This window comes from Aedes albopictus, chromosome 2 (assembly GCF_035046485.1).
Source record: "Aedes albopictus strain Foshan chromosome 2, AalbF5, whole genome shotgun sequence".
Lineage (NCBI taxonomy): Eukaryota > Metazoa > Arthropoda > Insecta > Diptera > Culicidae > Aedes > Aedes albopictus.
Genome location: NC_085137.1, coordinates 46,942,551 through 46,959,640, shown reverse-complemented (window position 1 = coordinate 46,959,640; position 17,090 = coordinate 46,942,551). Strand labels below are relative to the sequence as shown.

At 41.1% G+C, this 17,090-nt stretch overlaps 1 protein-coding gene across 9 annotated transcripts in view; it reads right to left on the bottom strand.

Moving 5' to 3' along the window:
* Positions 1 to 17,090, bottom strand: part of LOC109421509 (uncharacterized) — a 486,639-nt gene that overhangs the window by 396,117 nt on the left and 73,432 nt on the right. For 2 of the 9 annotated variants that reach the window (XM_029870936.2, XM_029870928.2), the window contains exon 1: positions 11,947 to 12,416. The exons of 3 other annotated variants lie outside the window; for them this stretch is intronic. The gene's annotated coding sequence lies outside the window, so the exon portion shown is untranslated. 4 more of the 9 variants (XM_029870930.2, XM_029870929.2, XM_029870935.2 and 1 more) reach the window with 4 other exon arrangements.

The window sequence follows — 17,090 nt, the reverse complement described above, 5'->3', positions numbered from 1 at the left end:
TTAAAAAGAACCAATGAAGGAACCCCCGAAGAAATCCCTGGAAAAAGCCAAAGAGAATTAATAAATCAATCTCTGAAGAAATACTTGAAAATATTCCAGAAGAAATCCTCAAAGGAATCCCATCACAGATCAATGGCGGAAGGAATCCCGAGGTAAATAAATCTTCTTCAGATTTCATGAGAGGAAGAATCCCTGAATGAATGTTGGGAGAAATCCCTAAAAGAAACCACGTAAAAAAAGTGAAGTTTGAAGGGGTTTCAAAGGAAGCATTCTGGAAGAAATCGCAGGAATATCCTGGAAGAATTCCTAATGCAGTCGCAGGAAAAAGGGACGAATGACCTTCGGGTTAAAGTCCCTCGAACCCAACAAAAGAAAAGATGTCGCAGGAAAAATCCATGAAAAAATCCCAGGAGAAATTTGAAAATGTATTCCAGGACAAATATCTGATGGAATGCCAGAAAATATCACTGAAGGATTCCCGGCAGAAATTAATGAAAGAATCTCTGGAGGAATTCATGGAGGAGCCTAGGGTGAAATACCTAAACAAATGTCTGAAATGCTGAAGGAATCCCTGATGCAGTATTGGAAATAATCTGTAAAAAAAAATCTCTGAAGAATTCCGTAAATGAATCCCAGAAGGTGTCTCGGGGGAAATCTCAAAAAGAATTTCACGAGGAATCCTTGATGGAGGAATTTCCTAAAGGAATTCCTGAAACTGAAAGAATTCTGAATGAACCCCTGAAAGAATGCCTAGAGGAATCCTTAGATCTTAGAAGAATACATGATGGGATCCCTGAATGGAATACCGGAAGAAGTTCCAAAAGAAATCCTGGGACGAATTCCTACAGGATTCTCTGAAGAAATTAGAAGATAAAACCTAATATGAATCCCAGTGTGAATGGTGGTAGGCATTATATGCAGACGAAGATATCCGTAATATGGACGTAGTAATGTTTAACTGAAATTCTTTCGACGCATGGTTCTTATACACCTTAAAGCGCAGTTTAGAGTTCGAAAGGAATCGCTCAAGAAACTTCTTGAGTGATTCCTGGCAGAAACTTTCTTCGGTGACTGCCATTTGAACTGTCAATTCTTCGCTACTGCGTACTGCGATCGAAGAAAAACCGGTTTCTTGAGCGATTCAGGCAAGGAATTTCCCATGCATCAAGATAGGCTAGAAATTCCTTCTGATCTGCAAACAGCGCTTAACAGTCTAGCTTAGTCAAGTCTACACTTACAAAGCCATTCATTGAAAGAATCCTGGAAAATGATGGAATCGACCAATTCCATAATTTTTCTTGTCATTATTCATCCTTGCAGCACATCTTAGAAGTATTACAAACATTAAAGCGGCCAGGCCTACTGTGCAGCGTTGTTATTGTTATTGAAATCAAAGAACGGAGACATCTCGTATCAACCGTTCTGAATACGAAGCATGAATATGAAATATTAACGGTGGGAGTGACGTTGCTAAGAAGGATAGTGTCACTCCTTGGTCCTTGGAATGCTTATACACTTAAGCAGTTCTAGCAGTAAACACCAGCTTTTTGTCTCTTCGCTGAGTCGAGATTTTAGCAACAGTATTTTTCGTCACTTCAGTGCCACCTACTCGAAGGATATATTGCTAATAATTACATTACCGTACAAAGTTTAACCAGATAAACAAATTTTCAGAGAACATCATCTTTTTGTTAGACTGAGATATTATCAAATCAAATTACTACTGCATCACCATCTTGTGAGATATTTGCTAACTAAAGATCATTTGAATAGAAGGTTCACATCCGTTTGAACAATTCCACCGAAGACACCAACTTCAAAATTAAAACCATGGTTAAGATATGGCACAAATTTCCCAAATCGAGAAAAACGTGCCTCTGGAGCCGACCTACTGATGGTTAAGATATCAAATTTACGTTACATTTAAAACTGGACCCATGAAACGCGGCATGTAATCTTTGAAGCAGAGTCCTAAAGTGACAATGTCACTAAAACATCCTATTAGTCCTGAATGTATTTCCGGTTCAGGTCGAAACTTGATCCATCACTGTTTGTAAGCGCATCAGATACGGATTGCAAAGCTTCGCAACGATAACCAATGCCTGATTCAGTCAGTAGTCTAACTATCTCTGAAAACCAGCAACTGTTACTCGTCCATTGCAAACCCTGAACCCGAACGGATTTAAATTTTCAGCATCCAATCGATTTCGCCCCATAACCTCGGCGGTGAATCGAACCCAAAAGCAATCCAAGTATCCGAACGAGGTATAAAACACATAACAATCAAATTATAATCCAACTCACATTCCCCTCTCGTCATCCCATGGTTCGACTCCCTGCGATTCGTGCCATCCAATCCACTTTTCAGGTTGGCCAATAGCCCAGCCAGCCAGCACACCCAAGGGAGAAAACGCATCCTCACCCCTTTTGATTTCCTTTCCCGTTTATGTATCCGCCACGCCACCACACCGGGCCATCAGCAGAGTCACCAGCCAGCAGCAAGCAGCGTGCTTTCGACTCGACCAGCAGCGCACAAGGAACAAAAATGCCCTCGATGCGATGGGTTCACGCCGCGGCTGCCAGTTTTGGAACAATTATTGGCGAACGGTGCGGCGGAGTATGGAGGTTACCCTCACTCCCCTTTGGAACCCTATACATACTAGCAGCAGCAGTTTAATATTTATCATCATCCACAAGCGCCCTCTTGGCTTCTTTTTTGATTTCTCCTCAGCGCTCATCAGGAGCGAATGGTGGTCGTTCGGTTCAGTGTGCTCTTCTTGGTAGAAATGATGCCAGCCAGGCCAAGCCTGGCTGAGCTGGAATCGCGACCAACAACCATTTGCTCGCTCGCTGTTGGTTCGACGAGTTGATGAGTTAAAATTGTAGGTACAACCTAGTAGAGGCACTGTCGACGTCGTCGTCGACGACGACAACGATACACTCAGCTCAGGCTCAGAATCATACACACGCGGAATACCGAACGAGTCTCAGACACAAAAGCAGGGCTGGTAGCGAGTGGGTGACAATAAACAGTCACCTCAAAATTACTAACAAACTAAACTTATACATTAGCGTTGCGGCGCGGTGCATAGTATGACGGAGTATTTCGTAGATTGAATACTGAAAGTTGCCATGTGTAAAAACTCATAATACTACTCCTACTCCGATTGCTTTTGGAACACTGTTTGGAAAATAATTATTATTTTTATTATTACTTTGTTATAAAGATTTTCATCAATTTTTGGATTCGACTGCGATAAATTTTAGCTTGAAAATGGCTCTTTCAGTCTTGACAAAGTTCAAATACAGCTGTTTAATATTGTCCGACGTTTCGGTCTCATTTAGGACCTTCCTCAGGGACTCAATTATTGCCGATATTTCGGCCAGTGTTGTTTTATGGAACAATGACTGTCGGACGGAGTTTTTTCGCACAGCAGTTGGGATTCGGTAACTGTGGAAAAACCCTTCCGGAATTTTACCGCTCTGGAACTTGACCCTTGCACTTGATCGATCGCCATTGCTTCAATTTTCAGCCCTAGGCTGGTTCATCTCTTGGAAAAGAACAGCTATCCAATCGGAGGTCAAAGTAGAGAAGACATGAAAACTTCCATTGCCAGCCACGCTCGTCTTCTCCGTTACGAGGATAGGAAAGGATGTGATGATATTACTCCTACTTTACGAGCGGTCAGCGACTAACCGACGCCTTCATAGGGATTCAAGGAATTGGATATTTGGAACGGGTTGATTTGGGATTCTTTGGGACTTCAGTCAACTTAGTGGTAAGGCTTTGGATTGTCTATCTGTAGACGGCGGGTTCGATTTCCGTTCGGGTTGGGAACTTTTCTCGACTTCCTTGGCACAAGGTATCATTATGCTTGCCTCACAATCTACAAATTCATGCAATGGCAGGCAAAGAATACCGTGGAAATGTTCAAAGAACACAAATTTAAGAGAGGCAGGCCAAGTTCCAGTTGGAACGTCGAGCCAGAAAAGAAACAGAAAAAGGGAAGAAAATGATTAACTTTAAGCGAGTGAAGCGATAAAATTCAGATCGTGTAAGTGTAATCATGTAGATTGTGTTGGTGTGAGTGTTTCATTATATTCAAACACCAACGTTGGGAGTGACGAAGCAAAGAAATTTTATGTCACTCCATTGGTCTTTTTACTCAAGGGATGGGGTACAATCATTTTCACTGTGTCTCTTGGCTAACAAGTCTTGGCTTAGCCTTCCAGGATGAGCCTTCCAGGACGAGGTAGTGTTGTAATGTTTACAACAGCGTGCTTCCTGAAGGATTAAAGCGCCATCGATCGCTGTTTGAAACGAAAAAAAAAAAACAATAATTGGGCATACCTGAATTAACCTGAGGGTTGCCTATTCTCCGATACGAGGGTGGGAAGGTATAGTAGGGATGGGATAACATTTAAATATTTATCGAGATGCCAGCGACTCACCGACGCCCTCGTAAATAGAAAGAGTAAGGATTTTGGTTAGAGAACGGTCTGAAATTCAGTTTAAATGAACAATTAGACTGCACTACTATTGTTGGGGTTGTTCTAATTATAATTCAGTTAGCTTTGTTTGACTTCAGCTGCACTGGACTTTAATTATAGGTAAACAATGACTTCTGACTGCAAATTTAGCAGCTTTTCAAAAATTAGTCAATTCGAACATTTAAAGAAGAAAGTTGTGCTTAGTTGTTTAGCCCTTTTGTTTCATCTCAGAATAAAAAAAATTGTGTCGCGAAAGTGTATATCTCCTGGCTATCCTATTCCAGAATCTACATAGCGTGTACAACTTTATGTATTTTATTTTATAAAACTATCGCAAAATTCCAAGAACTTTCTTTGCAAAGCTCTTTCGAAAACAAAACAAAAATCGGTTTGGTTTGAATATGTTTGGATTTTTAGCAGAGTTTTTTTTTTTCGATCAATTGCAAAGAATTACTTCGACAATTCCACCGAAAACTTCTTTTAAAAAATATCATTCAAACGCTTTAAAAAATCAGGAAAAAAAATTGAACTCGTATTAGTGATTCCAATGACAGTATGACCGTCAAATTCCATAAACGGCTTTAGAGCTGGACTTGGTGTCGGTTCTCTGTGCTGATGGTGCAGTAATGTTAAGATTTCGAATTAAATGAAAATCCTACGGAAAACTAGAAATAACGTATGCTAACCACAATTTTAAATAACAACGGGCGGTACCGATTATCTTAATTATTTCAATGAATACTTCTCAAGAACTCTTTCAAAGATTAGGAATTCCTTCAGAATTTTGTTTCCAACCTTTTTTTTCCTCCCTTGTTGGAATAATTACCCAGACAACCAGTAATCGTATAAGATGATGTTGCATAAGATGATTAAATGAAGGTCATATGGTCGGCGTTCAGTCAAAGTGGACTACGCGATTTTCCTTGCAGGTAAAGATAAGCTGAGGAATTCGCTAAACCTGAAGTTTTCGGCGTTATTTTGATGCAGATGTGTATAATAATAGTATTTCTGAAGAATAATAGTATTTCTGAAAATACTACTAGAGATTTGAAATTTCAAGTGCTTGCAGGATTTTTTTTCGAAACCATTGAAAAACAGATGGTCCGGTCTGACTTAACGCTCACCATATGCGTGCATGCCTGCATTTAGTCGCATATAATATGTACGCATATAGCCTCCACTTTTACATCTTATTCAACATTTTATACTATCACTGGTTGATTGGGTAAGCCACTGCGTCCAATAAGTTGAACTTTTGTAGTTAAAGTTCATACCTCTCAATTTTGCACCTTCGCCTATCGACGCCTCTGTTTCCTTGTGATCGAGAGAGTGGAACGATTAAATTGTGTTTTGTTTTAAGTAATACAAACTTTGCAATGTTAACCGTTATGTGTCCGACAAACTTTATGCTTTTTTTTTTACACCGTGCTTTTTAAATGGGCCCTGGGTACCCGGGTACCCTGTCGGCCACATAAGGGTTATTAAAAAAAATGTGATAATGCCATAATCAAACGCACTGGAAACGAATAATCGTCTTTTGCATAATAATCTGAAACAGCTGAAGCCAAACTTTAATGGAAATCTATCTAAAACTCACATGAAGATTTCACTCGAAAATTTATCTATGATTCTTGCTTGAATTCTTTCCTGGTTTCCTCCTTGGATTTCAATCGAATTGTTTCGTAATCGTAGTATCTCACAGCATTCTTCCCTGATTTTATCAAAGGTTTTTTTTCGGGAGATTGATCGGATTTTTTCTCTGGCTTTCTCCGGTTTTCAGAAATTTCCATACAGTTCTTTTACGTACTTGCTCCGTACTTGATTTCTTCGATGTTTTTTCGAGATTTCAGAGAGTAATTCTTGGGATTTCTACCAGCGTTCCTCTCGGGATTTCTTCAGGTTTTACCCAAGGGATCTCGGCAGGAGTACCTTCCGGATTTTCTTCAGAGATTTTCCTGATATACCTTAGTTACTCATTGTATTTTCCTAGAAGATTCTTCTAAAATTCAACCAAAGTTCGTTCAGGAAAGTTTCTTAGTGGTTTGCAAGAGCCTTGCAGAAATTCTTTCAAAGATTACTTCCAGAGAGTTTTTAGATATTCCACCCCGGAAGTTTCCCCCCGGAAATTCTCATAGAAGTTTTCGGAGTTCTACCTTGAATTTACTTATTACTTTCTCCCGGGATTACTATATAAGTGCCATTATAGATTTATCTAAGGCCTTTGCGGACTTTCTCACAAGATTTAATCTTCATATCCTTCCAATATCTTTGTCGGTAGATTTTCGTGTTTATCCCAGGAGACATTCCAAGAAAAACTTCTGGAAAAAAATCCCTGCAAGAACACCGTCAGCAAGTATTGTAGAAATCTCAAAAGGAGCACCAAGAACCTCGGGAGAATTTGCGGTAAGGATTCTGGAAAGAGCTCTGGGGAAAATTACCAGAAAATCTGGGATTAATAATCTAGGAAGAGTCACGTCAAGGAACTCTGTGAACTATTATGAGTAAAAGCCTCGAAAAACGCTCAGACAGAAATCACGAAAAGAGCTCCATCAGTAATATCAGTAATAGTTGTTGCAGAAATCCCAAAAAAGCACTCCGGAATAAATCCTGAAACATCCCAGGATCAACACCGGAAGGAATCTTCTGAGAGAAGTCCCAGGAGCAACTCCAGAAAAAATCCCGAAAGCACATTTACGAAAAAAAATCCGGCTGAAACCCCTGAAGAAATCCAGGAAGACATACTAAAACAAAACTCACGCAATTTTTTTGAAGAAATTGCAGGAGAAACTTCGGACGAAATCTCGGGATGAAAACTTGCAGAACATTCTTAACCCTAAAAGGGATACCTGGGGTCCATTGGACCCCAGGCGCCTTTCAGAGCTCGTCTTTGATGGAACACACTCAGCGACGAAACTGAGGCCATGAAGGTATCTCTTTTAGGGTTAAATATCTGAGAAAGAGTTCTTGTAGAAATCCAACTCCGGTAGATCTTCTGAGAAAGTCCCAAGAGGAACACCGAAAGGATACCCCAAGAAAACATCTAGTTCTAGGAGAAATTCCACGACCACATCTGTGATAAATCCTGCGGAAATCGGTCGGAGTTTAGGAATCCTGGAAAATAATCAAGGAAGAATCTTGGTAAGAATTGTTGGAAACTTTTAAAAATGCCGCTAGGGGTGCACAAGAATCTCAGAAAGTAACCCTTACGGAATTTCTGGAAAAATTCAACAATGTTTGGAACTTTGGAGGCTTCACTTCACAGTAGATCTACAAGCAGTAAAGTTCACGTTTTTTATTCATACGACCCGATGTTTTATTCTTTATCGGTGCAAAATTTCTCTGAGGATTCAAGATATCCCCTGAGTATTCCAAGTTTTTCCCTGTTGAATGAAATTCCTTGAGGATTCCTGTTTTTTTTCAGGTAGTGGACAACCTGAGTGGATCATGTGTGGAATAACGTCATCTAAACAACTCGTATTCTAATATTATTACAACACTATTAGGCTGTTAAGCATAGCCGACCGTACATATCCTGAGATGACTGTCGATAGAGACGTTTAATGCTCCAGAAAAGTTGCCTGGGACTTTTGAGAATGACGAACAGAATTTCCACTCTGTTAAGTATTTGTTTACTATCTTGTTCAACACATACTTAATTGCAGACGCTTTTGAAGAACATTTCTTAAACTTGCATACTTATTAATGGTTCTGAATTGCTGCTTGGAATTTCTCCAGGAATTCCATCGAAAAAACTGTTATAAACATTGCTTCGCCGATGTTCTGGAATTCCTCAAACGATTTCATCGGACATTCTATCAAGGTTTATTTCAGAAACTCCCCAATGCTTTTTTTAGGAATTCCTAAAAAAAAAAAAATGATTTCCTCCACGGATTCCTTCGAAAATTTCTTAAGGAATGCTTTTGGGGACTTTTCTAAGAAGTTATTTTAATAATAGCTACGAGGATTGCGGTCTTCAGTTAGCCTAGTGGTTAAGGCTATGGATCGCCAATCCGGAGACGGCGGGTTCGATTCCCGTTCCGATCGGGAAGATTTTCTCGACTCCCTGGGTATAGTGTATTATTGTACTTGCCTCACAATACACGAAATTCATGCAATGGAAGGCAGAGGAAGCCCTTCAATCAATAACTGTGGAAGTGCTCAAAGAACACTAAGATAAAGCGAGGCAGGCCAAGTCCCAGTGGGGACGTCGAGCCATAAAGAAGAAGAAGAAGAAGGTACAAGAATTCTTTTGAAACTTTTTTAAAGGAATGAAGTATTCTTCCACAAATTTCTTCATGTGGATTTTATAGATCCATCCATCAAGCATCTATTGAAGCTTATTTCAGAGACTCTTTGGCGCATTGCTTCACAAATTTCTTTGGGTATTTTTTTCAGAAATTTGTTGGGACCTCTTCAGGAATTCGTTAGAGAAATCTTTGGGGAACGTCTTCAGGAATTCGTTAGAGAATTCTTCTAGAAATTCATTCAGGAATTACTTCCAGGTATTCGATCAAAAATATATGCAGATATCTATCGAAATTTCCTCAAGGACTTCTTCTAATATTTCTCCAGGGATTTTTGAGGAATTTCTTGGGGAATATTACCAGAGATTCTTATGGAAAATTCTTCCAGGCATTCTTTCGTAAATTCCTTGAGATTCGTTTTAAAATTCTTTCAAAGATTTCTGCAGGAATTCATCTAAGGATTCCATTAGCAATTTGTTCAGGTATATCAACAATAATATCTCGAGAATTCCTTGAGAAATCATTCAATTCATCCAAAAAAATTATCGAAATCTTCTTTATCTTTATTTTACCGACAATTTTTGCAGGCATTTTTTTTTTAATTTTTCCAGAGATTTCTTGGTGCTTTTCTCGTTGGGAAATTCTTCCAGGCATTCTTGAAGGAATACTTTCAGGAAAGCATTGGATATTTCTCCTAGTTTTGCATCTCAAATTTTTCAGCGGAAATTTTAGAGGAATACATCTAGGGAATCATCTTTGCAGAATTCCTCCTGGGATACCACAATGATTTCTCGTAGATTGCATCCAGAAATTCTTATGGCATTTCCTAAAGGGATTCTGAGTGGAATTTTGTAAGGGATTTGTTGGAGAATTCTTTCAAAGACTGCTCTAGGAATTGATCAATTTCTACGGGTTTCTTCAAGTTTTTTTTTGGGACGTCATTCAAAATTGTTTTGGGGTGTTCATCCAGATATTCTATCGGGAGTTTCTCGAAATATTCTGAATCAGAATCTCTACATAAATTCTTTTTGAGATTTATCCAGGGCGTCTCGGGGAATTTCTCGAGTTTCTTAAATAATGTCTTCAGAAACCCATTCAGGAATTCCTTCAAGATTTGTTCTGTGCCAAAATGCCTTCCGTAAGTAATTGAAATAAGAATCATAATACGAGTATAAGAGTATGACAACTTTCAGTAATGCAATCTACGAACTAGGGTATCGCGCCACTTGGGCGGTGGCTTCTATATTCGTCTGTTTTCCACTATAACTCAGTCAATTTTGAACCAATTGACTTGAAATGTTGTACACGGATAGATACTACTCCTATCTCTCCACATTCCAAAATTTGTGTCAATTGGTTCAAATTTGACTGAGTTATAGTGGAAAACAGACGAATATAGAAGCCACCGCCCAAGTGGCGCGATTCCCTACCATGAAACTAAAACACAACTCAGGAACTTTTTTAAGAAATCTTTAAAGTTTTCAACAATTTCTCATCCCAAACATAATGTATGAGCTCCGAAAACGACCCAATTTTCTCCGATTTATTGTACTTTTTTGTAATCATAATCTTATGATCACAAAAAGTACAATAAATCTTAGAAAATTGGGTAGTTTTCGGAGCTCATGCATTTTGTTTGGAATGAGAAATTGGTGAAAACTTTAAACCTCATTTACTCGAAGGTGAGTTTTTGCCACTTACACCCCTTTGCTTCTAACCTTATCAATTGTAACACCTGGAAAATGTTGGATACTTCTCCTAGTTTTGCATCTTAAATTTTTCAGCCGAAATTTTAGAGGAATACATCTAGGGAATCATCTTTGCAGAATTCCTCCTGGGATACACAATGATTTGTCGAAGATTGCATCCAGAAATTCTTTGAGCATTTTCTACAGGGATTCTTAGTGGAATTGTGTAAGGGATTTGTTGGATATTTTTTTTAAAGACTGCTTCAGGAATTAGTCCAGGAACTTTTCTGAGGATTCTACAAGTTTTTTTTCCTTTGGGACGCAATTCAAAACTGTTTTGAGGTGCTCATACAGGACCACTTGGGCAGCGGCCGGTATTTTGGGCACTCTTCCCCAAACAAATTGACTTTAAAGTTTGTACACGGCTAGATACTATACGTACACTACCCGTCATAAGTACGGACTCACAAAAAGTATTGCAACAATATTGCATCACCCTGACTCACCTTGATATCTCTAAAACCAGAACACCTACAAAAATACCGCCTTCAGAAAAGTTGTTGTTTTTGGTCTTCTGAATAACTTTCCTGAAGACAGCATCTTTGTAAGTCCTCAGGTTTTGGAGATATCGAGGTGAGTCAGGGTGATGCAATATTGTTGCAATACTTTTTGTGAGTCCGTACTTATGACGGGTAGTGTATCTCATCGCGTTCCAAAAATTGTGCCAATTGGTTCAGAATTGGCTGAGTTATAGTAGAAAAGTGCCTAAAATAGGACCCCTGCCGAGATGGTTCCACTTCCCTATTTTGAATCAGAATTTCTATATAATTTTTTTGGGAGATTTCTCCAGGGATTTCCCGGGGATTTTTTCAAGGGATTTCTTGAATAATGCCTTCATAAACCCAATTTAGGATTCGGGAATTCCTTCAAGATTTGTCATGTGCCAAAAGCCTTCTTAATTGAAATAAGAATCATAATATGAGTGTGAGAGTATGAGAACTTTCAGTATGCAATCAACGAATTACCACGCAACACAGCTCAGTCGAAAATAGTGACCAAATCGCGAAAAAGTGACTCGCTACCAAACCTGCAGGAGAGGACTGGAGCAGGTGATGATGGAGGCGGATGCCAGAAGAAGGTACAACTAGAGCGGTGGCGATGAAGCCGAAGCGCTTCTCTAATAACCCAACCTCGATCCCAAAGAAGAATACGACCGTGTAGACCGTGTGGTGGAAGGAGGCGGAGTAGGGGAGGAACAGCAAGACGACGTCGTCGTCGCCGACGATGGCAAAGGCAACTACTATACGACCACGACGACAACGATGAAGTTCGAGCAGCACCACACACCATCGGGATCGGGCTTGGGCAGAGCAGAGGGACAGGCAGCCAGCAGCAAAGGCGAATCACACGCGGGGAACGGGACAGAAAAAAGACACCAAGCTCCCGGAGAGTTCAGAATGTGTTATGGAAGAATATTGATTTTTCTAAATGGTTCAATATATCTGCGCGCCTGTTGGCCTTACCTTTTCGCAGGACCGGTGGTTGCAGGCTGAGATGAACCCGAACGCCGCTGCCATGTGTGCGGTTCACTGGTTCGCCCTGTTCGCCTCTGCTATCCATTTGCTTGCGAGCTTGCTGCTGGGCGTTGGAGACAAAGAGAATTCCAAGCACACCGCCGCCAATGGCGACCGGGCCCGATTCTAGGAAAACGGCTTATCTTCTTCAATTATTATTGTATACGCAAAAAAGCCGCGAAATGTGATTCAACGTGAGTCACTTGTCACTACTGATAAGCTTAACATATACTTAGCAAACGTGGAAACGTGAGAAAACGGGATTCAATATTTTTCAATGTACACAGCAATACACTATGACAGCCAGCAGCACACATACGCACTATGACAGCTGTTTGTTTGTTTACACGTTTAAGCCCTCCATGCACTGTGTAACAATAGCACCACGCATCATTTACCAAATCGTTACTGATAAAAATATTCACCAATCCAAAAGGAAATCAATCTTCCTGAACCTATTGTAACTTCACTCAATTATTGTTCCTTCGGAGACGAATCGAACGCGCGCGGTCGTTGTCTTCGCGTATTCTACACGGTCTGGTCGCACGCTTTTGTCGCGCGGCGCGGCGTTGCTCCCGTCGTTCGTATCGTATGTGTCTTTTTCTTCTTCGAACCGGGATGGATGGATGGCTGGGGGACCTATGTACGTACGACGAGGGTCGCCACCGTCGCTACTGGTGATGCGACACAATCGAGCGCACCGCCGCACCGAGAGCAGTCAAAATGGCTGCCTTTTTGGCGTGCGAGAGCACGAAAAAATGCATCTGAAACATTTAACATGAAGAAAATCACCTTAGAAATATTGTATACACATATTAAAATGGGTATACACATACACAAATATTTATTTTTTCCTGCCCTCTCACTAAACGAGTGTAGTGTTTTCGGAATGAAATCGCCGCCACCGCGCGGCAGTGCGCCGCTTCACAAGAGTACCAATACACGCGCGTCACACAGTGTACCGCCGCATCAAGGGGCGTTTGGCGAAACTAGCTGGTCATAAGTCATTGTTCATAGTCACTTGTTATTGTGAAAAATTGTACTGAACATGACACATGAATGGTTGTGCTTGGTGACGGCTTCGATTCGGTCCAGAAACCTTTCGTAATGGAAAGGCTGACTTCCTTTGGAATAGAAAATCTTCGTGTCAGCCGGTACACAACATGCAAAATCGTCATTGGTAGAGGAAGTTCACAGTTAATTACTGTGGAAGTGCTTATACAATTCTGAGCTGAGAAGCAGACTTTGTTCCAGTTGGAACGTTACACCAAGAAGAGGACAAAGTGGGAAAATGGTCTGAAAATAATTTTAGCCAGCTAGATTACCTAAACGTCCCGTAGTGTGCCATCGCTGCCGAGTATGTTGTGTGCAGCAGCGCGCAGACCTTCACGACACCATCAGAGGCACTGTCCGAAGAACCGACCGACCGAACACCGCACCGTCGCCACTGGAGGCAACCGACCGACCACTCATCACCAGCAACCATCGCATCGCCATGGAAGAGTGCAAAGAGCGAGTGGTATTCCGCGTATGAACGAGCGCAAAATTTATTCGGAAGGAATCAGATTAAAACACAAAAAGACCCCGCGCGTACAGGGCAACAGCGAGCGCCGCCAAGAGCTGACAAAGAAGGCACCAACCAGCAAAAGCAACCACAGCAACAACAACAACAACGGCAGCACCAATTCAAATCGTATTAAATGGCGACGTTTGCACAGACGAAAAGCGCCACAGCTTACCCCCTAGTTCATTACACAATCACATTCGTTTGTTAATTGCATTTGTTTTGTTGTCACTGTCTGAACGCCCCACACAATTTACAGTTACCTCACACGATCAACTTTCACATTCATTGATTACTCACAGCGCACTGATTCATAAGAAATGTACTCCCTCACTTCCTCCGATAAAACAACATCCCAGTAAAAAACGCCACAATCACAATGGAAAACAAACCAATCAATCACACAATCTACTAAACCGATCACAATAGATGGGCGACGGTGACCACAACGACGACGGCGACGCTTTACAACGCTTCCGTTTCCATCAGACAGAGATCGCTTCGACTACGACGACGGTGAGAAATTGACTGAAGCCGAAGAGCGCTCCGTTCGAATTCGCAAGCAGCGAGTGCCTATCGCATCAAATTAACGAATAACAAACGCTCAGTGCTCGCTCACTCACAAGATGGACGCAGCTCTCTCATCGCATCGCATCGCATCACCGTATCCGCATGGCATGGATGGCGCGGGTACCTACTCTCGCGCGAACGGTATCGTCACCATCATCCAAACCATACCCAACCATTCGGTTCAATTTCATTTCCTTTTTGTTTGGCTCCTGTCCTCTGTCTCTGTCCCTGTTGAAGCCGCTATACTGCCCTCCAAGAGGCTTATTGCGCCCTGTTGTAGTGACCCGTGTCTCGATGATTTAGTCCGAGGAGCATTCAAAAACGCACATTTTGAAGTTTACAAGGAAGTTTATAGCTAAGCTTCTATTTTGAAGTAGACTTATTCGAAATGTGATCGACTACGCTAAATCAGAAGTTATCACGTTGTACAGTTCAGACGATAAAACACTTGAACTCCTTAAAAATGATGCAGTGTAAGGGATTTAAAGTGTTGGCTTGTTCTGTTAGCTGATCTTTAGAAGCTCAACGAAAAAGTTTTCATTTCCAAGGCGAACTGTAAGCGATAAGAACGGGAGCATTTTGACAGATGGACGGGCAAAGTTGAAAGTGTGGAACAAGGGCATTATTTGTTTATCATTTTCATTTTGTTTTCAAGTGTCATGGAGGGTTAGATTAGCCTTGTTGCTCTTAAGTGGTCTAGGTCTAGGCTATTCTATTAACTTTGTCGAAGACCACATTCAAATCGTAGGGCTCATTAATCCGTTAACGTCCAAGGGGCCTCACAATTCTAATCTTCATAAAAAAATAGTATCAACAGTGAAGTTCCAGTAAAACACACAACACATGATTTCACGAAAAAAAATAATGGAAATCGATGGTGTAGTTCCAAGAAAATAGAGCTTTTTAGCATAACTTTTTTTATTATCGTTGTATTCTAATCCAGGGATACAATACATCTATACTGCCGTGAATCGCATATCAGTCCCATCTTTGCTGGGTTTCCTATGCAAATGGGACACGGACAAATATGCGATTCACGGCAGTATAATGAGTGAAAAAGAGGATAAGAAAAGTAGGAAAATGGCTGTCAGATGAAATCAAGGTTTACTAGAGCTATCTTAGAGATATCTAGAGGTGCATCAAAAACTATTTTCTCTTACTCTCCCACTCTCATCAGCTCTAAATCGCGCTGGATGAACATCACCTGTAGGAACCCCTGGGAGGAACTGCTTAAAACCGCAGAAGAAATCTCTGAAGTATCCCAGAAGAAATCCCGTACAGAATCGTTGATGACATCCTTATAGAAATCACGGAAGGAATTCCGGTTAGAAGCTTGGCAGGTATCCCTGGAAGAATAATTGAAGAAATCCCCGGAGGAATGATTGGAGAAATGCCAAAAACAGGAAAGAATCTGTGAAGGGATTCCATCAGGAATACCAGCACGAATACCTAAAATAACCCAGCAAAGATTCCCTGAATGAATCTTTTAAAGAATGTCAGGAGGAATCCCTAAAGAGATCGTAGCAGGAACCTCTAAAGGAATCCTTTACGACAACCCGGAAGGGGCCTTTGATGAAATTCCAGCAGTAAAGGAATTTCACTATGAAAGAAGCCTTTCAAGATTTTCTAAAGCAGTCCCGGCAGAAATCTCGGGAGGATTTACTAAAGGAATTCAGGAAATATCCTGAGATAAATCTTTGCTGGAAGCTCCTTGAAAGAATCACAGAAGAAAACCCGGGAAGAATTACAGGAGAAATCCCGGGAGGAATCCCTAAAAAAAAAATCCAGGGGCAACTCTTCCAAAGAATATCAGCAGAAATCCCGGCACTTACACTTAAAATCTAGGATTCTCTGAATATATCATGGTAGATTTTTTGGAATCTGTGAAGTAATCCCAACAGAAGTCCGTTAGTCCGAAGTTAGGATTCTCTATAGACATCGCGGTAGAAATCCTTGAAGTAATTCCTGGATGAATCCCGTAGAGCAGAATACCTGATAGAATCCATAAAGAGATCACTACATGAATCCCGAATCATTTGGCAATTTTTCATGGACACTCGTGGCTTCTTATATGCACAAAATCTCGGAAGGAATTCCAGCAGGAATCCCTGAAGGAGCTGGGACTAGGATACCCAAAAGAATTTTTTAAGGATTTTCTGAAGCATTCCCTGAAAGGATACCAGGAGGAAACACTTTGGGAAATCCGGAAGGAACCACCTGGAGGAATCCTGGTGAGAGTCTCAAGAGGAATTCCTGGAAAAATCCCGGAAAGAATTCCTGAAGGTATATCGAGAAAATTTCATCTTGTCGCATCTGATCTCATCTCATTTCTTCTCCCTACTATCTACCCAATCCTCCATTTTGTCCCCTACCTTACTGTCTGTCTAACCTACCCCATATCCTAACTTCCTACTCTGCGCTCATACTTAACTCTCGATCCTACGGTCTACAGAAACCATCTAGCCTTATCATCTACCCTACCCTCTATCCTACCGCCTACTTTACCTTCTACTGTACCCTCTACCCTAACTCTTCTGTCTGCATCCTACCCTCTGCACTATCCTCCGTCCTACCCAGCTTCTACAGTAATCCCCTTGTGCTTTTCGATGCCATATTGGAAGCCACACGGAGTCATGGTATATCTCAAATTATTTCCAATTGGATTCATCAAATGCTCAAAAACCGATATCTCTTCTGGACATTGCGCCTAGCAGGGATTAGGAAATTCAGTGTTTGTGTATGCCCCCAAAGGGAAGTCTTGGCACCGCTTTTGTGGAATCTCGTAGCAGATACGCTATTGAGGCAACTCAATAATAGCGGTTTTCCTACTTATGGTTTTGCCGACGACTACCTAGCATTGTTAGTTGGTATGTGTATCACCGCCCTTTTCGACCTGATGCAAAGCGCCCTTCAGGTAGTTGAGGATTGATGTCGCCAATATGGCCTTTCGGTTAATCCG